Genomic DNA, 22,218 nt, shown 5'->3' on the forward strand with positions numbered 1-22,218 from the left:
TTCCTCTTCCTTGCCATTCTCTCGGTCTATTTCCTTCCGTCTGTCCATCTCCTCTTTGCCACATCTCTGTCCATTCCCTCCTCTCCCTTTCCCTCTCACTCCCCTCCTCCTCCTCCTCCTCTCCTCTTCCCTTTGTCGGTCCATTTCACACTCCCCCCAGTCTCTGTCCATTTCCTTCTAGCCCCTCTCTGTTTGCCCATCTTCTCCTCCCCTTTCTTGCTCCACATCATCACCCACACCCAAGTAGGAGGTTGCTGGTTCTTACCCCTTCAGTATTTGGTTCCGGATAGTTTATGATATGTCTACCAAGTTTGGTTGAAACCAGTCCAGTGGTTCAGGAGGCACTTTTTACCCACGGCTTTGTCCACGCACACACTTGTCACATGTATTTAACATATTTCACTATATAGCGGAGATGCTGAGTCACAGAATATGAGCTTTCTGCCAACAAGATATTTGTCGAAAATAGAACACACACACACACACACACACACACACACACACATATATATATATATGTGTGTGTGTGCGCAGACGCAACTTGTACACACATGACCACAGTCTCTGGCTTCAGCCACCAGATTTCACTCATACTTTTACACATATTTCACCGGTATCTCTAGCAAATTTCATCCTGCGGTTTCAGTTTCACACAGTTCAGGTACATCCAGTGGTATATGTGGATACTGTCTGCAAAATGTTTGTGAGTAGAGTTAACGGTAAAGAAGTAATAAATTTAAACATCGTGCTTGATGCAGCAGTTTTTTATACATTTCAGTGTTTGTGACATCATATCTCCTGAACTATGCATCATTCAAAGAAAAAATTTTGCATTTACATTCAATGGTATATGTGAGAACTATCTGCAACATGTGTCTTCAATACAGTTAGTAGCAAAGAAGTAATAAATTAAAACACTACCTCCAATATGGAAGTTTTACTGCATGAATCATGAAAATATAGTAAGCGATAAACTTTTTTCCATTGTTTTGAGTGGGGTGGTCAGTGAGAAAAAGTTTTGTAAAGTTTTGAAATTATGTATAAGGTTTGTTGAAAGTCAGTAAGTGATCTCATTCTCAGGTAATGGATGAATACACTCTGGGTATTTGTATGTCATGGTGTACACTTCTTTTTAACCCCCCCCCCCCCCCCCCCCCTCCCCTTTGGACAGTTAGATGGTTTTTACCCCCACAAAGATTCTTTCCAGACTAAGTGAGATGTGTTCAAAGTTCGATTGAAATCAGTCCAGTAGTTTAGGAGATTATGTGGAACATACACACATACATATATACAGTTGTGTAACATGTGTGGATACCATCTGAAAAGTAATAGTATATCCTTCATAAAAAGAAAATTATCAAAAAAACTAATGTGCCACCATCCTCATCTCCAGGGCAACTCAAAATCAGCAAATGTGAGTAAAGTAGATGACATTCTGCTCATTATAGTACCCTTTAAGGAGATGACAAAATTATTTAGTTGATAATAAGACTCATAAAAAAGTGGATTGTATCATAAACTGCCATATCATTGTGCAAGCTCATCTCTTGTAGTTTAGTGCTTGCATTATGAAAACGGATGGGTAGTTAGAGTATGAAACAACACCTAGCTCTCAAGGCAATCTGCTATTCAGTCACAGTTCATTACAACCACAAAAAAGAGGCAATGCAACGTCCTGGGCGAATGGAAGCAGTGGGAAGACTAAAGGTAACCATTCAGTTGTTGACCAGTCAACACCCGGCAGTTGAATAAGACTGAAAACGTTTCTGAGCTATCGGACAGTGTTTCTCTTCAGAGCTGCCGCTGCTCAGTGCCTCGACTATACAGTGAATAGTCACCTTTACAATCACAAAAGAGTCATATATGTAAATGAACTGGTGGATAGCACCGGATGAGGATGTGTTCGAACAATGCTGATGTACGTAAAGAAGTCACATTGTCAGCTAGCAATTGACTGTGTACACAAACAAGTGCAACATATTGCATGTAAAAGGCAGTAAGACTGGTTACTATTCAAGATTCATTGAGAAAAAAACTGTAACAAGATATGTTTCATGTACAAAGGCAGCACCTTACAAGCCTCTCATTTCACCTACACTTCACCAATTACCCATTAGAGTGGAACATATAAGATTTTCTGTTATGTATGGATGTAGGAAGCTCAACATTGCAGATATTAGTGCATAGCAGAATTAATAAAGGAAAGCTGCACATTTTGTTCCAGGTTTGTTTAGCCTACAGAGGAGGCAAACACATAAAACAAATTAGTTCATTCTTAAACATGAGTGGTTCTTAATATTATGGTACTTTTTGCTGCAATTGGATCATGCTCAGTGCTCAGATACATGTTGTTGTTGTTGTTGTTGTGGTCTTCAGTCCTGAGACTGGTTTGATGCAGCTCTCCATGCTACTCTATCCTGTGCAAGCTTCTTCATCTCCCAGTACCTACTGCAACCTACATCCTTCTGAATCTGCTTAGTGTATTCATCTCTTGGTCTCCCTCTACGATTTTTACCCTCCACGCTGCCCTCCAATGCTAAATTTGTGATCCCTTGATGCCTCAAAACATGTCCTACCAACCGATCCCTTCTTCTAGTCAAGTTGTGCCACAAACTTCTCTTCTCCCCAATCCTATTCAATACCTCCTCATTAGTTACGTGATCTACCCACCTTATCTTCAGCATTCTTCTGTAGCACCACATTTCGAAAGCTTCTATTCTCTTCTTGTCCACACTAGTTATCGTCCATGTTTCACTTCCATACATGGCTACACTCCATACAAATACTTTCAGAAACGACTTCCTGACACTTAAATCTATACTCGATGTTAACAAATTTCTCTTCTTCAAAAACGATTTCCTTGCCATTGCCAGTCTACATTTTATATCCTCTCTACTTTGACCATCATCAGTTATTTTACTCCCCAAATAGCAAAACTCCTTTACTACTTTAAGTGTCTCATTTCCTAATCTAATTCCCTCAGCATCACCCGACTTAATTTGACTACATTCCATTATCCTCGTTTTGCTTTTGTTGATGTTCATCTTATATCCTCCTTTCAAGACACTGTCCATTCCGTTCAACTGCTCTTCCAGGTCCTTTGCTGTCTCTGACAGAATTACAATGTCATCGGCAAACCTCAAAGTTTTTACTTCTTCTCCATGAATTTTAATACCTACTCTGAATTTTTCTTTTGTTTCCTTTACTGCTTGCTCAATATACAGATTGAATAACATCGGGGAGAGGCTACAACCCTGTCTCACTCCTTTCCCAACCACTGCTTCCCTTTCATGCCCCTCGACTTTTATAACTGCCATCTGCTTTCTGTACAAATTGTAAATAGCCTTTCGCTCTGTGTATTTTACCCCTGCCACCTTCAGAATTTGAAAGAGAGTATTCCAGTTAACATTGTCAAAAGCTTTCTCTAAGTCTACAAATGCTAGAAACGTAGGTTTGCCTTTTCTTAATCTTTCTTCTAAGATAAGTCGTAAGGTCAGTATTGCCTCACATGTTCCAACATTTCTACGGAATCCAAACTGATCTTCCCCAAGGTCGGCTTCTACCAGATTTTCCATTCGTCTGTAAAGAATTTGCGTTAGTATTTTGCAGCTGGGACTTATTAAAGTGATAGTTCGGTAATTTTCACATCTGTCAACACCTGCTTTATTTGGGATTGGAATTATTATATTCTTCTTGAAGTCTGAGGGTATTTCGCCTGTCTCATACATCGTGCTCACCAGATGGTAGAGTTTTGTCATTACTTGCTCTCCCGAGGCCATCAGTAGTTCTAATGGAATGTTGTCTACTCCCGGGGCCTTGTTTCGACTCAGGTCTTTCAGTGCTCTGTCAAACTCTTCACGCAGTATCGTATCTCCCATTTCGTCTTCATCTACATCTACATCCACTTCCATTTCCATAATATTATCCTCAAGTACATCGCCCTTGTATAAACCCTCTATATACTCCTTCCACCTTTCTGCCTTCCCTTCGTTGCTTAGAACTGGGTTGCCATCTGAGCTCTTGATATTCATACAGGTGGTTCTCTTCTCTCCAAAGGTCTCTTTAATTTTCCTGTAGGCAGTATCTATCTTACCCCTAGTGAGACAAGCCTCTACATCCTCACATTTGTCCTCTAGCCATCCCTGCTTAGCCATTTTGCACTTCCTGTCGATCTCATTTTTGAGATGTTTGTATTCCTTTTTGCCTGCTTCATTTACTGCATTTTTATATTTTCTCCTTTCATCAATTAAATTCAATATTTCTTCTGTTACCCATGAATTTCTAATAGCCCTCGTCTTTTTACCTACTTGATCGTCTGCTGCCTTCACTACTTCATCCCTCAGAGCTACCCATTCTTCTTCTACTGTATTTCTTTCCCCCATTCCTGTCAATTGTTCCCTTATGCTCTCCCTGAAACTCTCTACAACCTCTCGTTCTTTCAGTTTATCCAGGTCCCATCTCCTTAAATTCCCACCTTTTTGCAGTTTCTTCAGTTTCAATCTGCACTTCATAACCAATAGATTGTGGTCAGAATCCACATCTGCCCCAGGAAATGTCTTACAATTTAAAACCTGGTTCCTGAATCTCTGTCTTACCATTATATAATCTACGAGGGCAGTTCAATAAGTAATGCAACACATTTTTTTTCTGAAACAGGGGTTGTTTTATTCAGCATTGAAATACACCAGGTTATTCCCCAATCTTTTAGCTACACAACACTATTTTTCAACGTAATCTCCATTCAATGCTACGGCCTTAGGCCACCTTGAAATGAGGGCCTGTATGCCTGCACGGTACCATTCCACTGGTCGATATCGGAGCCAACGTCGTACTGCATCAATAACTTCATCATCATCCGCGTAGTGCCTCCCACGGATTGCGTCCTTCATTGGGCCAAACATATGGAAATCCGGCGGTGCGAGATCGGGGCTGTAGGGTGCATGAGGAAGAACAGTCCACTGAAATTTTGTGAGCTCCTCTCGGGTGCGAAGACTTGTGTGAGGTCTTGCATTGTCATGAAGAAGGAGAAGTTCGTTCAGATTTTTGTGCCTACGAACACGCTGAAGTCGTTTCTTCAATTTCTGAAGAGTAGCACAATACACTTCAGAGTTGATCGTTTGACCATGGGGAAGGACATCGAACAGAATAACCCCTTCAGCGTCCCAGAAGATGTAACCATGACTTTACCGGCTGAGGGTATGGCTTTAAACTTTTTCTTGGTAGGGGAGTGGGTGTGGCGCCACTCCATTGATTGCCGTTTTGTTTCAGGTTCGAAGTGATGAACCCATGTTTCATCGCCTGTAACAATCTTTGACAAGAAATTGTCACCCTCAGCCACATGACGAGCAAGCAATTCCGCACAGATGGTTCTCCTTTGCTCTTTATGGTGTTCGGTTAGACAACGAGGGACCCAGCGGGAACAAACCTTTGAATATCCCAACTGGTGAACAATTGTGACAGCACTACCAACAGAGATCAAGTTGAGCACTGAGTTGTTTGATGGTGATCCGTCGATCATCTCGAACGAGTGTGTTCGCACGCTCCGCCATTGCAGGAGTCACAGCTGTGCACGGCCGGCCCGCACGCGGGAGATCAGACAGTCTTGCTTGACCTTGCGGCGATGATGACACACGCTTTGCCCAATGACTCACCATGCTTTTGTCCACTGCCAGATCACCGTAGACATTCTGCAAGCGCCTATGAATATCTGAGATGCCCTGGTTTTCCGCCAAAAGAAACTCGATCACTGCCCGTTGTTTGCAACGCACATCCGTTACAGACGCCATTTTAACAGCTCCGTACAGCGCTGCCACCTGTCGGAAGTCAATGAAACTATACGGGACGAAGCGGGAATGTTTGAAAATATTCCACAAGAAATTTCCGGTTTTTTCAACCAAAATTGGCCGGGAAAAAAAATGTGTTGCATTACTTATTGAACTGCCCTCGTATCTGATACCTTTTAGTATCTCCAGGATTCTTCCAGGTATACAACCTTCTTTTATGATTCTTGAACCAAGTGTTAGCTATGATTAAGTTATGCTCTGTGCAAAATTCTACAAGGCGCCTTTCTCTTTCATTCCTTCCCCCCAATCCATATTCACCTACTATGTTTCCTTCTCTCCCTTTTCCTACTGACGAATTCCAGTCACCCATGACTATTAAATTTTCGTCTCCCTTCACTACCTGAATAATTTCTTTTATCTCGTCATACACTTCATCTATTTCTTCATCATCTGCAGAGCTAGTTGGCATATAAACTTGTACTACTGTAGTAGGCATGGGCTTTGTGTCTATCTTGGCCACAATAATGCGTTCACTATGCTGTTTGTAGTAGCTAACCCGCACTCCTATTTTTCTTATTCATTATTAAACCTACTCCTGCATTACCCCTATTTGATTTTGTATTTATAACCCTGTAATCACCTGACCAAAAGTCTTGTTCCTCCTGCCACCGAACTTCACTAATTCCCACTATATCTAACTTTAACCTATCCATTTTCCTTTTTAAATTTTCTAACCTACCTGCCCGATTAAGGGATCTGACATTCCACGCTCCGATCCGTAGAACGTCAGTTTTCTTTCTCCTGATAACAACGTCCTCCTGAGTAGTCCCCGCCCGGAGATCCGAATGGGGGACTATTTTACCTCCGGAATATTTTACCCAAGAGGACGCCATCATCATTTAATCATACAGTAGAGCTGCATGTCCTCGGGAAAAATTACGGCTGTAGTTTCCCCTTGCTTTCAGCCGTTCGCAGTACCAGCACAGCAAGGCCGTTTTGGTTAATGTTACAAGGCCAGATCAGTCAATCATCCAGACTGTTGCCCCTGCAACTACTGAAAAGGCTGCTGCCCCTCTTCAGGAACCACATGTTTGTCTGGCTTCTCAACAGATACCCCTCCGTTGTGGATGCACCTACGGTATGGCCTTCTGTATCGCTGAGGCACGCGAGCCTCCCCACCAGCGACAAGGTCCATGGTTCATGCAATTGGATCATGCTCAGTGCTCAGATACATAGGCATCATATTCCATATGTTGATTATAAAAGCATCAAAAGAAGGGTGGAATAATATACCAGGTCATTTATCTTCAGTTGGAATCCTGGCAGCATCACTGTGTTTGCTGGCAGTGGTCCCTGAGGATAAAGAGGGCATCAAATTATGACAGCAGTTTCTCCATTTCAACTCTCTCTGCTCCTTCAAATACGTTTCACTTTCACAAGTAATGCAGGTATATTGGCACTTTGCTTATGAAGTATAAACTTGACTGTCTACATCATCTTCATGTAGCATATCTAAATTGGCAACTAATGACTTTGGTGACAAACTTATGTAACTGGCACTGAAATTATCCACAATGACATGAAACACTTATTCACCATTTTTTGCTGTGTGCGTACAACATTTCTGCATATGAAATTTCACCCCTTTATCTACCTTATTATTCTCTTCCAAACAGTACAGTGAAAAATCCAGGATGGAATAATGACAATCCACCATGGATCCATGCTCATTCTATCTGTGCCAATACAAAAAGTTACCTTATCCCTAGCCAGAACCCAGACCCACATACTATCTCTGCATTATTTCCTGGCTCTCAGAATAACACTGAATGGCCTTACCGTCAAATCACCCACCTCCAGCTGGAACCCCTCCTTACACAGTGACCTTCACCCATTCAGATTCTGCCTGTCCATAGCCCTCACCAACATAGTCCTGCAAAATGATGTAAATCAGGCCCGTAGCCCATACCCCCTTGTAACTCATACTCTCCATGTGGCTGATTACTGTGCCCCTGCTGAGAGAATCTCTGCTGTCGTGGACCAACATCTTTAGCCTGTTGTCCATAAACTACCCTCCTATCGCCAGTTTTCCACAGTTCCTTTTCCTTTACCACATGGCACCTCATCGCCGTTGATGCCACTTCCCTCTACACTAACATCCCTAATGCCCTTGGCCTTGCTGCAGTTTAATACTACCTTTCCCAATATTGACTCATTCCAAACCTACATCCTCCTTACTGGTCACCATGACCAATTCTATCCTCCCCCACAATTTATTCACCTTTGAATCCATAGTACAGCAATGGGAACACATATGGCACCATTCTATGCCAACCTGTTTGTGGGCCACCTAGAAGAATCCTTCCTCACCACCCAACATCCCAAACCCCTCACCTGGTTCAGATTCATTGTGATATCTTTGCGATCTGGACCACAGGTGAGTACATCCTATTTACATTCCTGCAGAACCTCAACACATCATCTTCCATTTGCTTCGCCTGGTTTTCCTCAACCCAGTCAGCCGCCTTTCTTAATGTTGACCCCCACCTCAAAAATAGCTACATCAGTACCTCCACCTAAATCAAACCTACCAACCACCAGCAACACCTCTACTTTGAGAGCTACCACCCACCCATTCCATCCCAAGAATCCCTTCCATACAGCATACCCACTCGTGGACGTCAGATTTGTGCTGATGAGCAGCCCCTCTCCAAATATACCACATGTCTCACTGAGGCATTCACCAACTGAAATTACTCTCCCAACCTTGTACAGAAACAGATCTCCTGTGCCTTGTCTCTCCGGTGACTTACCATCTCTCACATTCCCACAGACTGGCCAAAAAAGAGCATTTCCTTCATTACTAAATACCATTCAGGACTAGAGCAACAGAATTACATTCTCAGCCAGGGTTTCGACTACCACTTGCCACGGCCTGAAATGAGTAATATCCTACCACAGTGGCATTCAGTGGTTCACTGAAACTACACGATATCCTTGTCTATCCCTACTCCAACCCTACTCCCAATCTGTTGCCTCATGGCTCACATCCCTGTAACAGATCTAGATGTAAGACCTGTCCCATACTTCTTTTCACCACCACCACCACCACCACCACCACCTACTCCAGTCCAGTCACAAGCATCACCTATACTATCAAAGGCAGGGTTACCTTTGATAGCAGTCATGTGCTCTACGAACTATGCTGCAACCACTGTGCTACATTCTATGTGGGCATGACAAGCAACAAGATGTCTGTCTGCATGAATGGCCACTGACAAACAGTGGCCAAGAGAGAGCTAGACCACCCAGTTGCTGAACATGCTACACAACACAACATGTTTCACTTCAGTGACTGCTTCAGAACCTGTGCCATCTGGATCCTTCCTACCAACACTAGCTTTTCTGAACTGCGTAGGTGGGAATCCTCCCTACAGTATATCCTATGTTCCTGTAACCCCACTAGCCTCAACATTTGCTAGTACCTGTCCTTCACCCGCCTATCCCCTTCACTGCTCCCTCACCAGCACCACACAGCCTTCTATTCCACCAATGCCCGTACTAGTCTCTCCCTTTTTTCCCTCCTCTATGTCTCTCCTTTTCCACTCCCCCCCCCCCCCCCCCCCCCCCCACACACACTCTCTTCTCGACTGCACCTAGTAGTCCTACCCTGCTCCACCATCCCCCCCGCGAATGCTCCTACAATCAGCACTACCCCCTCCCCACCCGTACCCTACTATGCCTCACCCTCTCCAGCCCAGCCTCCTCTTTACCCCCACCACCCAGATTTTTTTTCCCCATCAGCCGCAGTTGCTTGTATGGCCAGAGACAGCAGTTTTTTTCGTGTGTGTGTGTGTGTTTGTGTGTGTGTGTGTGTGTGTGTTTGCTGTGGTAGAAGAAGACCTTTTGGTCGAAAGCTCCATGTATAGCAGTGTTTTTGTGTTCCTATCTCCTGTATATAGTGATTAATAATATGTTGACTGGTACTTTTGTTGCCTCGTACCTCCAAAGTAATTTCCCTGTTCCTTGCAGCACTGTATCACTATATGTGACTTTGCATTTGTTAATTGGCGTGTCTTTCATGACAGATGAACCTTGTGACAGTGAACCATTGGTAACAGCTTCTCCCAGTTGTAACAATGCCCTACCTTGTGTTGCCAAAAATCAAATTTTGTCAGATTCATACAGGAAATCTAACCCTAGGACCATGCATTAGCCTTCACGTATGCTGGGCAAAACTTCATACTTTCCCAGAACTGTTTTGCTCCAACCTGAAAAATTAGTACCATTGAATGTGGTGGCCATACATCATCACCTCATAAACTATGTAGCAGAAGGTTTAACCACCTCTTCTCCAAGAAGTCTGGACTTACCTTAGAGGTGTGTGTGTGTGTGTGTCCCTGAGTTTTAAAAATAATCTGTGCTCTGTACACTCTGTTATACCAATTAAGCAACACTCTGCATCTGCATATGGCTTCATAGCATAGAAACTTACTGGAAACAACATTCAGCAGAACGAAGATGCGAAGAAGAAAGTTCTCAGCAATGCTTAGAACATCACATACATGAATTGACAAGTGTGCTGAGGTTTATGCCTACAATCTTCTACTTTTGTACTGTCCTTTTCGAAATTAAGAAGATATTTTACGTAGCAATGGTGGTGCACTTTTTATGAGGGTTTAGGAAGCACTGAATTCAGAAAGAGATTCTCTGAAGTCAACATTGGATGCAGACATAGAATATCTTGAGAACAGGTGTTGGGAGCTATTGAATGGTCTTGAATGGTCTTGAAGTTCTTACTGTATTGTGAGACGAAGATTGTGACTTCAGGTCTGAAACAGGTGAAGTTACAACTGCTGCAGAGTAAATGTAGACTTAGATTGCAACTTCCAGCTGGTTTTAGTCCACTAGTTGAACACACAGTTATGTGCAGTGCACTCACAATCAAGCAGAGAAAAGTCTATTACAATCTTGTCAAATGTCAAATCAATGCGGACATCAATAACATAGACATTCCAGCTCTATGTTTATTCATTTCTGGAGGTGCAAGGTCTGGTAAAAGCTCGGTGCTCAGAGTGATGCACAAATTGATACAAACTGCGTACAGGAAGACTAGATGGTGCTCTTGTCACTGCACCAAGTAGTGTTGCAGCTAAGAACATAAATGGAATTACTTGCCATTGTGCTTTTAGCATTTGAAATGACTATAAATGTCAAATCACTTGTTTACCATTGCTTGGTGAATGACTAGAGAAAGAAGTTGCTGAATTCAGTGTTGAATATACATTCATGATTGATGAATGCTCAGTGGTTTCACACAAAACGTTAGCTGTAATTGAGAGGCAACTCAATGTGCCAAATGGTGGCCAAGATTGTGGAGTTGGTGATTTAAACATTGCTCTCATTGGAGACCTGATTCAGTTGCAACATGTCATCAGTTCATAGGTTTTCAAGCAGCCAAAGTCCTATGAGCATATTTTTAAACTGTGGCACCTCTTCAGTTTTCTGGAATTCTGTTGAAGTATGTTACACCAAGATAATGTCTCATTGAATGGCTTAATTGACTTTGTGAAGGCAACTCAACTCTACTTTCGATGACATGGCTGTCCTCTACAGCAGAGTTATATCTGAATTATTTACAAATAAAGGAGACGACTCACCGAAAAGCAGAAGTGCTGTGTTGTCAATAGGTATACAAACAGAAGGTACAGAGTCTTGCTAGCTTTTGAAATGAACTTCCTTTTTCAAGCCTGTAGGAAAAACATACACACAAACACACATACACTCAATCACATGCACACACTTGTCTCCCTACATTGTGCTAAATCGGTTGGCAGTCAACTGAGCACAGTGTATCATCAAGCTTCTTCCTTATTAGTATGTTCAGGAAAGGAAGACAGCCACATTCTCCTCCATTTCCATCAGAAAAAGCAATGATTTGATGGATGCTTTTGAGGTGGTCCAGAAACTCATTGAGTGTTTGTCTGCCATGCTCTTGTACCACAAAAGTATCATTGACATAGCAGAAAAAGTGCTTGGGTTTCAGGTGAGTGGCTTGAAAGACCACCACCTCAATGTGTCCCATGTAGAGATTTATGACAATATTCAGAGATTTGCAACTCCTGGAGCCATTTCATCAGCTTGTTCATAACACTCTCCGTTGTACAAGAAGTAGGTGGTTGCCACTTCAACAGGTTCAACAAGAAGTTTGAACTGCAGCCAATCAGTGGCAATCTACTATATGTAACATGTCTGCCTGTTGCATGGAACAAAGTGCTACAGTAAACTGTGGCAGAGAGGAGAAAAATAACTGTATAGTGATAATAGCAGCAGTTCTGTTCCCATCCCATTCCCATGATTACTGACAGCACGAAGAACTGAGTCACTGCTGGTCGTTATTAATCAGCTTCTTGTCAAAACCAGCACGGCTGTCTATTGAAGAGTAACTACTGATAGTATTTAGGGTCTATTAGACTGACAAATTTTGTCAGTTCCCTGTGTTGGCTGTTACTGTTATGGAAATAAGCAACAACCAATACAGGAATTTTTTTTGCTTTCAACAACATTTCCTTTTCCATGGTGTGTAATTTAAATGCTCTGCAAAGTGCACGTGTGTCACGAGGCTTGCAACCAGCAAGCAAGCACAGATACAACAGATGACGAGCTTCCCGATGTGAGAATGCATTCTGTAGGCTACCTAGACCTCTGAAGCTTCCTAATCGGCAATGCATATCACTGTGCCATATCTTATACAACAAGTATTCAAAATTTAATTATCACGTTAAAAAAAGATACAGATAGCTTTACCATACATGCAACCACAGTACAGTGAGAAGATATCTATGGAGAGGCCAACAAACCCTTCATTCCTGAAGACTGGCAGCAGCAGTCATGTCATGAGCAACGGTCTCGATGATTGACTCATCTTGCCTTCCAATATGGCCTTGCTGTGTTGGTACTGAGAATGGCTGAAAACAAGGGAGAGCCACAGCCATTATTTTTTCCTGAGGGTTTCCTCTTGGGTAAAATATTCCAAGGGTAAAAGAGTGCCCATTAGGATCTCCTTGCTGGGACTACTTTGGAGGATGTGATCATCATGACTGGTGTTCTGAGAGGGTTGAAGTGTTGAACGTTAGATTCTTTAATTGGGTAGATAAGTTAGATAACTTAAAAAGGGAAATGGATGTATTGAAGTTAGACTTAGTGGGAATTAGCAAAGTGTGGTCGTAGGAAGAACAGGACTTCCAGTCAGACTAGTACAGGGTGATCAACACTAAATCAAACAGTGGTAATTCAGGAGTAGACCTTATAATGAGTAAGAGAACATAAATGTTGGTGAGGTGCTATGAACAGCACAGCAAACATTATTGTAACCAAGATAAAGACATGAGGCCAACACCCACCATAGTAATAACAGTTTGTGCATACTAGCTTTGCAGATTGAAAGAATGTACAGGGAGCCCCAGAAATGTTGTAACAAATTTCAAAGGGTTGTAGAAGATGTCTCAAGGAACAGATCAAAGGTAGGAACCCGTGTCTGGAAATGTTATCCAATGATGCTTCATACCATCGACGTTATAGGCACTGGCACCTACCACAAGGCCACTATTTGGCAGCAGATGTGACTGTGTGCATTGACGGATTGTAGATGGAACATATGGAAACGTTGTTTTTTATTTAGTGATCGTGACTGATTGGCGCAACCACCAGTGAAAAAGATGAAGGTAGCTGCCACAGAGACAGACCTTGTCTCCTATGAATATTGCCATGTTGCCTTGGTAGATGACTGTCTTAGGCACAGGTGCTGCTCTGTAGTTTATTTCTCTCCTCTATCCTGGAGAACATCAGAGATTTTAGAGGGTTCCAGGAGAAAAATAAACTGCAGATAGAAACCCTTATCTGAAACCATCATCCACTGAGGAAATAGGCATCAGATTCATAAAAAACAAGGTTTTTCTATACAGCAGCTAGCTCTGTCTCCAACACTGGAAATTGTGGCAATCAGGCATGATCAATGAATAACAAAGAAGATTGCAAAATTATAGTGTAAATAGATAAAAAAAGCTCTACTCACCAAGTGGTGGCAGGAGAACACACACCTATAAAGATTAAGGAAATTTGCAAGCTTTCAGAGCCAGTGGCTCCTTCTTCTGGCAGAAGGGTTGAAGAGGAAGGAGGAGGGATGAAGGAAAAGGACAGGTGAGGTTTAGAAAATGGGGAGATTTTGGAAAAGTTGCCCAGAAGCCCAGGGCAGGGAAGACTCACAGGACAGGATGAGAAGGAAAGACTGATTGTAGTGGACTGCACAGGACTACATTTAAAAATGTGAAAGCTTAGATGTGGAACATAGGGTAGTAAGTAACACAGAGAATACTGGCAAAACATCGTGCAGGTGTTAATAAGAGCAGAAAGTCAAGTGCATTGTGTGTAATAGAGCTGGGAGGGGGAATAGTCAGATCAGAAAACTAAAAGGGAGGGAAGAAAGAAATAGTTACTGATAAGGGAACCTCCCCATTGCACCCCCCTCAGATTTAGTTATAAGTTGGCACAGTGGATAGGCCTTGAAAAACTGAACACAGATCAGTCGAGAAAACAGGAAGAAGTTGTGTGGAAGTATGAAAAAATAAGCAAAATATACAAACTGAGTAGTCCATACGAAAGATATACAACATCAAGGATAGTGTGAGCTCAGCAGCGCCGTGGTCCTGTGGTTAGCGTGAGCAGCTGTGGAACAAGAGGTCCTTGGTTCAAGTCCTCCCTCGTGTGAAAATTTTAATTTCTTTATTTTCGCAAAGTTATGATCTTTCCGTTCGTTGATTGACGTCTCAGTTCATTGCAATAAGGTTAGTGTCTGTGTTTTGCGACCGCAGCGCAAAACCGTGCGATTAATAGACGAAAGGACGTGCCTCTCCAATGGGAACCGGAAACATTTGATCGCTAGGTCATAAGTCAACCGATTCCTCCACAGGAAAACATGTCTGATATATTCTATACGACACTGGTGACAGCGCGTGCGTCACATGACAGGAATATGTTGTCGACCCACCTAACTTGTACACTTGGCGAATGGGTAAAAAGATTCTTCTACCTTGCCCGATGTAGGTTTTCTTGTAGATGTGGTAATCACTCCCAAAAAGCGATGAAAACGTAAGAGTTTGTCACAGACTGAAAATAAAAAATTACAGTTTTCACAAGTCTTGAACCAAGGACCTCTCGTTCCGCAGCTGCTCACGCTAACCACCGGACCACAGTGCTCCTGACCCCCCACTCCCTTGATGTTGCCTATCTTGCACATGGACTACTCAGTTTGTATATTTTGTTTATTTTTTCATAGTTCCACACAACTTCTTCTTGTTTTCTCGATTGATGTGTGTTCAGTTTTTCAAGCCTATCCACTGTGCCAGCTTATAACTAAATCTGAGGGGGTTGCGATGGGGAGGTTCCCTTGTGAGAAGAAATGCTGCATCTGAAGACATACATTTGCTTCAAATGCCAAGGGTATATGCAAGGGAATGTTTGACATAGAAAGGATGGCAACTATCAGAATGTAAATACTGTTGTTTGTTTAACATGAACAGAAATGTGCAGCTAACCCTCAGTGAGGATGAAGTCAACATCAAGGAAAGTAGCATGGTATTTGGAATAGGTCCATGTGAAATTCAATTGCGAGTGTGTATTTAGGGATTCCAAAAATTTTAACAGGTCAGCTTCACCATTAGTCCTAGATCGACTGAAATCCATGCCCATCCCACATCTTGCTTGTCTACACTGATGCTACCTCCCTCCATACTAACATCCCCCATGTTGATGGTCTTTCGGCTGCTGAACATTGCCTCAATTAGTACCCATCTGATTCCATGCCTGTAACATCCTTCCTGCTTACTTTAATCAACTTTATTCCTTACCAACATTTGCTTGAGGTAATGTTCAGCAGCAGACCAAACTTATATATAAGGGATGTAGGTATAGAGAGCATGGTATCAATGGTGACAAGCAAGATGTGTGATGGGAATGGAATGGATACGTGCCAGATGATCTAGGACTCACGGCGAGGCTGACCTTAAGATTTTTGTAATCTCTAAATACACTCTCCCAGTTATATTTCACATGGTCCTGCTCTGAAACCTATGCCACATTCCTTGATGTTGACCTTATCCTCACCTAGGGACAGTTCCACACTCATGTTCACATGAAACTCACCAACTGTTGAATCCTGCCTAGCTGTCAAAGATGTTGAATCCTGCCTAGCTGTCAAAGATGGGGCGTCTAGAAATCCTGCTTCTCGGATTGCTAGACAACAGTTAAAGCAAATCATATTAATGAGTTTTATTATGAAAAGTACATGACAATACTTAACATTGTGTTAAATAGAGGTGTCACAAGCAAAGGGCACAGACAAAATAAACAATGCTCTTTAGTATAAACAATTCTTAAGTCACTGGTCTTGAAGTGCCTAATCTTGATGCTGCTGTAGAAGTGTGCCACGACCATTCAGCTTGGTGCTTATGTCCTCTTCCTGTAGAAGCCGCTGCCATTGTGTTGTCGTCCTGGAGAGGGGTCAGTCAGCGTACAATTGGCTGACGTCTACTTCACAGCCCTATCTGCTCTCTCATTTTCGACTGGCGTGCTATGCCGGTGCTTGACTTTAGGCCATAACACTAACAAACTACAGTATTTACATTTTGACAGTTCCCCACTCTTTGAATGTCAGACATTCCCTTCCATACAGCCATGGCATTTGAAGCAGACACATTTGTTCAGATGTAGACACTTTAAAGCAATTTACCACCATTTGCACCTGAGCCTTCACTGGACATAATTTCCACATCAATCTAGCTCAAAAGCAGGTTTTCCGGACCATCACATCCAATCACGGCACTATTTATCCCTCGAAAAAACAGCTTTGGGGTACACCTCATGTCACTCAGTATTATCCTGGTCTTTAATGAGTTAATCAGATACTTTGAGAAGGCTAGGACTTCCTAAACTCATGCCCTAAAATGATATACATCCTACTCGACGTTTTGCCCACCACACCCTTTCATTGCCCTCCCAATCTTAGCAATACGTATTCTGGTCAGATCCTATACTCCCTCTGCACACATTTCTGTACCCTATGGTCTCTACCCTTGTGACTGTCCCTGTAGTAAGATTTGCCTTGTGCACCTTCCTATCACCACCTATACCAGCTCTATAACTGATAAAACATATACTATCAAAGGGAGAGCCGCCTGTGAAATCACACGTCATATACCAGCTGTTAAGTAAACACTGTTCAGCCTTTTACATTGATATGACTAGAACCAAGTCATCAGTGAGGATGAATGGACTTTTAGATACGGGATGTACACTGCCAATGCAAAATATCCTGTTGCAAAGCATGCTCTACAACCTTGGTGCCTATTTCATCACATGTTCCATTTGGTTCTCCCCCAGCCATTAGCTTGTCCGAACTCCACAGGTGAGAATTGGCGCTACAACATGCCCTCGGTTCGCGCCACCCACTTGGCCTTGATTTATGTTAGATTTGTTGCTCTCGGCATTTCTTCCTTTCTTCCTCCATTTTAGTTTTCTGTATTTTTTATTTTCTGGCCTGTCTGTTTCCCCCTACCTCTACCACATACAATGCACTTAGCTTTCCACTCTTATTAAATGTTGTACAATGTTTTGTCAGTAACCTCTGTCTTGCTTATTATCCGGTCTTCCATCTCTAAGCTTTCAGGTATTCAAATCTCGTCCAGTGCAGTCCCCAACAATCTCTTTTTCCTTCTCATCCTGTCTAGTAAGCCACCCATGGTTCAGAGTTCTAGAGAACTTTTCCAAACTCTCCCCATTTCCTAACACTCAGCAGTCTTTTTTCTTTCATGTCTCTTCCTTCCCTTTCAACCCTTTTGCCAGAAGGAGGAGGCACTGGGTCTATAAGTTTGCAAATTTCCTTCCCCTTCATATGTGTGTGTTCCCCTGTTGCTGCCTGTGTAGCAGTTCCACCTGCTTTTGTTTCTTCATTTGTTGTCCTCGGTGTCGACGTACTGGCTCAAAAATGGGGCGTGGAAGTCAGACACGGACTACTTTAAATGATGTAGCTGACAGCTGCACAGTTGCATTTCACTGTCTTTTACTTTCACTGTTCACAACCCCCCATATACACATTTATATGGCCAGCGCGCTACTGTTTAACTTTTCATAAGCCTCATTAATAGTTAGCAGGCGAACCTCCACATACTGCTACAATAGTTTACTGTTAAACATCTATGGTGAGTAAAACATAATCACATAGTTCACAGTCCTTCAAATAAATTGAACAGACACTGTCATTGCTTTAACACATGGCCTGTTGGTGTAACACATATTTCACTGTTAATTTTATGCATTGTCGTCATTGTAACCAACACAGGTTCCTTGCCTGAAACTCGGCCGTGGACTGACTGTCACGTGACCAAAAATTGGGCCCTTATATATCATCACAATAATAGGTACTGAAACTACACCTTGTTCAAAGTTAAATTTACAGAAATTACAATTAAAACGTAACTCATTAAATTAACTGAATACATCAAAACATTGATTCCTTTTAACAGTTTCTTCTACTGCAAGAGTTAAGCCAAATTATTTGTTAAGTCATGAAATTAACAAATATAGTTATGCAAACAATACTTTTGATAAAACTGTTAATTACTTTGGAATTAATTAAGGTATGGCTTTGCTAATGTGTTTTCGAATAGAGCAAAATAGATCCTTTAAGAATACTATAATTTTGTCTTCCATATGTTTGTAATTAGTACAGAATTTATTTTGTTTATATGTCAACAATAGAATTTAAGTTATGAAACAATTACTGATTTCGCTCTATAATGAAAGATACTAACTAGTAATAGTCAAAATAAATTAGAGAATCAATTACATATATAAATCTAAGCACAAATTTCGATCTGGTGTTATATTCTTTAAAACTGAGAGCCAACATTTCTCTTTTACGAAAATGCAGATTATGTTCATGTATGTTAATGGCAATTGGTTAAAAGTGAAAAAATGAATTTAAGTAGGCAGAGGGCAAAACAAGAGGGGAGTTAAAAATATCCCAGCCTGCTTCGTCACACCTGGTTAGCAGATTTGTTATCTATCCAGTTTTATTATATTTTCAAAACTTGAAGATTGGTTAATTTCATTGAAACAACATGGGAAGAAATTTTGCGTATGGTCCATCAGCATATGAAGTCTTTTTTGCTGCTGGACGTGTGGCCTTAGAGTGGCGGGTGCCAGCCCCCATAACTTCGACGCTCGGTTGCACCATTGGATGATGTTTCCGGAAATGGGTTCCTGTTTTTGATTTATATTTCTCAAGACATCTCCTACAACCCCTTGAAGTCTGTTGCAACACTTCTGGTGCAAGGCAACAGTGACCCTATGAGTTATCTTAGAAGACAGGTAAAAAAAAAAAAAAACCTACATTTATAGTTTTTGTAGATTTAGAGAAAGTTTTCAACAATGTGAACTAGAGTACACTCCTTGAAAATTTGCAGGGATAAAGTACAGGGAGAAAAAAACTATTTACAAATCGGACACATATCAGATTGCAAATATGAAAGACATGAAAGGGAAGCCAAAGTTGAGAAGGATATGAGACAGGGTTGTAGTCTATCTTCAACATTATTCAATGTGTGAAGGATACTAAGGAGAATTTAGCAAAGGAAATTAAAGTTCAGGGAGAAGAAGTGAAAACTTTAAGTTTTATGGGTGACATTGCAATTCCACCAGAGATGGCAAAGAGCTCAGAAGCGCAGCTGAACAGAATCAATAGTCTCATGAACAGAGATTATGAGATGAACATCAGTAAAAGTAAAACAAGGATAATGAAATGTAATCAAATTAAATCAGGTTGCGATGAGGGACTTAGAGTAGAAGTAGGTAAGTCTTGTTATTTGGGTAGCAAAATAACTGACAATGGCCAAAGTAGTGAGGATATAAAATGCAGATAGGCCATAGCAAGAAAAGCATTTCTGAAAAAGAGAAATTTGTTACCAGTGAATATAAATTTCAATGTTAGGAACCCTTTTCTGAACGTATTTGTCTAGTGTAGCCGTGTGGAGCTTGGATGACAAGCGGTTCAGACAAGATGAGAATAGAAGCTTTTGAAATGTGGTGCTGTAGAAGACTGCTAAAGATTAAATGGTTAGGCCAAATATCAAATGATGAGGTACTGGGCTGAATTGGGGAGAAAAAAATTTTGTGGCACAACTTCATAACAGAAAGGATTGGTTGATAGGACTTGTCCTGATACACCAAGGAATTGGTGATTTGGCTATGAAGGGAAGTGTTCTATGTAAATTGAAGGTGGAAGAGAGGAAAGGAAAAGGAAGGGATGATTGATATCAGATGCATTTGGAGTTTACACGGAATCAGTGTCGATGAATGAAAATATGTGGCGGACCTGGACTTGAACCCAAGGTCTCCTGCTTACTATCAATTCACCTTTGCGGGCAATGAATCCACCTTCTTAAGTGCGGATGCATGATTACATCTGATCTCCTTTGGGAATCTCAAAGTAGCGAGTATGGAGGACATGGACAAGGATTGCGGATAGGTGGTGCAAGATTGGAGTGTGGGTCGGCCGAGAGGCTTGTTGAGCTAGCCCATGCAGTTGTGATAAACGGTATATCTGGGTGGTGCAGAGGTTAGCACAGCTGCTTAGTAAGCTGGAGATCCTGGGTTCGAGACCCCGTCCAGCACACACATTTATTCGGCACTGGTGATTCCACATACAGTACCAATGCAACTAACATCAATAATCCCTTCCCGTTCCTTTCTTCTCCATCCACCTTCAATTTACATGTAGCGGACCACAGCTGTGGATTCCACTTGATGTCTGTTGTTTTGGACATGCCCAAAACAACAGACACCATGCATTCATATAATAGAAGGGAAGGTTGATGGAAGAATTGTAGTCATAGATGAAGGCTTGGATACAGAAAGTGGGTTCAAATATATGTAGGCTGCAGAAGTTACTCATAGATGCAGAGACTTGCAAGTGTCTTTGGACTGAGGATAGCAACAACAAAAATGAAACTACATTAGTTGATGCCTCAGAATGTGGGCGCTGTAATGATCCATAGGCTGGAGTTAAGTAAAGGTTTATTTCCTTGTTGAATCAGTTCCTTGAAATTTTGTTAAAGTTTTGTTTATGCATGCACAGTACGAGGTCCTTGCTATTCACGAATAATAAACATCGCACAAAACCACTAAAAGTTGTCACCCCTCCTTAAGTTGCTCACATGTAACTAGTTTATTTGATGCTTCTTATTTAATAGTTATCACCATCCTCTTGGAGGCATTGTCCATTCTGTTGGATGCTTTCTGCTTGTTAAGTAACTCAATTGACTTCTGAAATTTGACAGGTATATTTACATTGTGACTGGTGGCTGAGTTTATCGTTTAGTTTCCTAGTCACTGAGAGTGTAACTTTGGTATAAACTTGCTCTTAGGTGTTGAAAAAGTATAACAACTGAAATCTCTCTTGTGGAACATTTTGAAGTGGTAGTACTAATTAAAAAATTTTGTGCTTATTTTCTAGTTGTGATGTTAACACTTTGAAATAATTAAATGCAGAAGCCAGTCTCTTGCTCTGGACTAGCTCTTCTGGCATAGGGATGAGCATTAGTGGTTTGCCTGCAGTCCAAACAGAACAAGAATATGGTAGTGAAAATGATTATTTTGAAATTTTTAAGGAAGCGTTTACCAATAGGGGTTGAGAAACTTACTACTTTCTCAAATAAGCATATCACATAATGTTCAAAATTGAAATAAGAGAAAAATTCAAGCTCAGGAATGTATGAAAAGATGGATTCTTACTTACTGTAAAGATGGCATATTAAGTTGCAGATACGCACAGTTAAAAGACACTTACACAAAGTTTTTGGCCACAGTCTTCATCAGCAAAATAGAAACATACACCATGCATTCTAGCCTGAGTGTGTGTGTCAGGTGTGCTTGTTTTTGTGGATGAATGGTGTGTGTTTCACTTTTGCTGATGAAGGATATGGCCAAAACTTTTTGTTTAAGTGTCTTTTAATTGGGCCTGTCTGCAACTTAACCTGTCATCCTTATGGTAAGTAGCAATCTATCTTTTCCTATGTTGTTAATATTCCTGCCTGGGGTTTCCATTGGAGAAATTCAAGCTCATTTTGAAGTCAATGAAGAGAGAAAGATACTACCATGGCAGCTCCACTGATTTTGCTGTTGCCATTTTCTACAGTTTGGTTTAAAAAGCAGTTACTGAAAAGAGCACCCTGCACCAAGGTGAGCAATTATCTGAATAACACATTCAATATGCTGAGCTACACGACTTCTCGAAACATCACCAATCCCACTGGTGTAGATAGACCGTTGATCAGTCTTCTTTTACATACTGATCATAAGATTTGCAGACATCTTGGGTTAC

The 22,218-nt window shown here is 41.5% G+C and overlaps 1 protein-coding gene across 4 annotated transcripts in view; it reads left to right on the forward strand.

The window, feature by feature from the left end:
- The window catches only part of LOC126412757 (uncharacterized), a 188,561-nt gene that overhangs the window by 133,942 nt on the left and 32,401 nt on the right, over positions 1-22,218 (forward strand). The gene's annotated exons all lie outside the window — the stretch shown is intronic.

Source organism: Schistocerca serialis, chromosome 7, assembly GCF_023864345.2.
Source record: "Schistocerca serialis cubense isolate TAMUIC-IGC-003099 chromosome 7, iqSchSeri2.2, whole genome shotgun sequence".
In the NCBI taxonomy this organism is placed as follows: Eukaryota; Metazoa; Arthropoda; class Insecta; order Orthoptera; family Acrididae; genus Schistocerca; species Schistocerca serialis.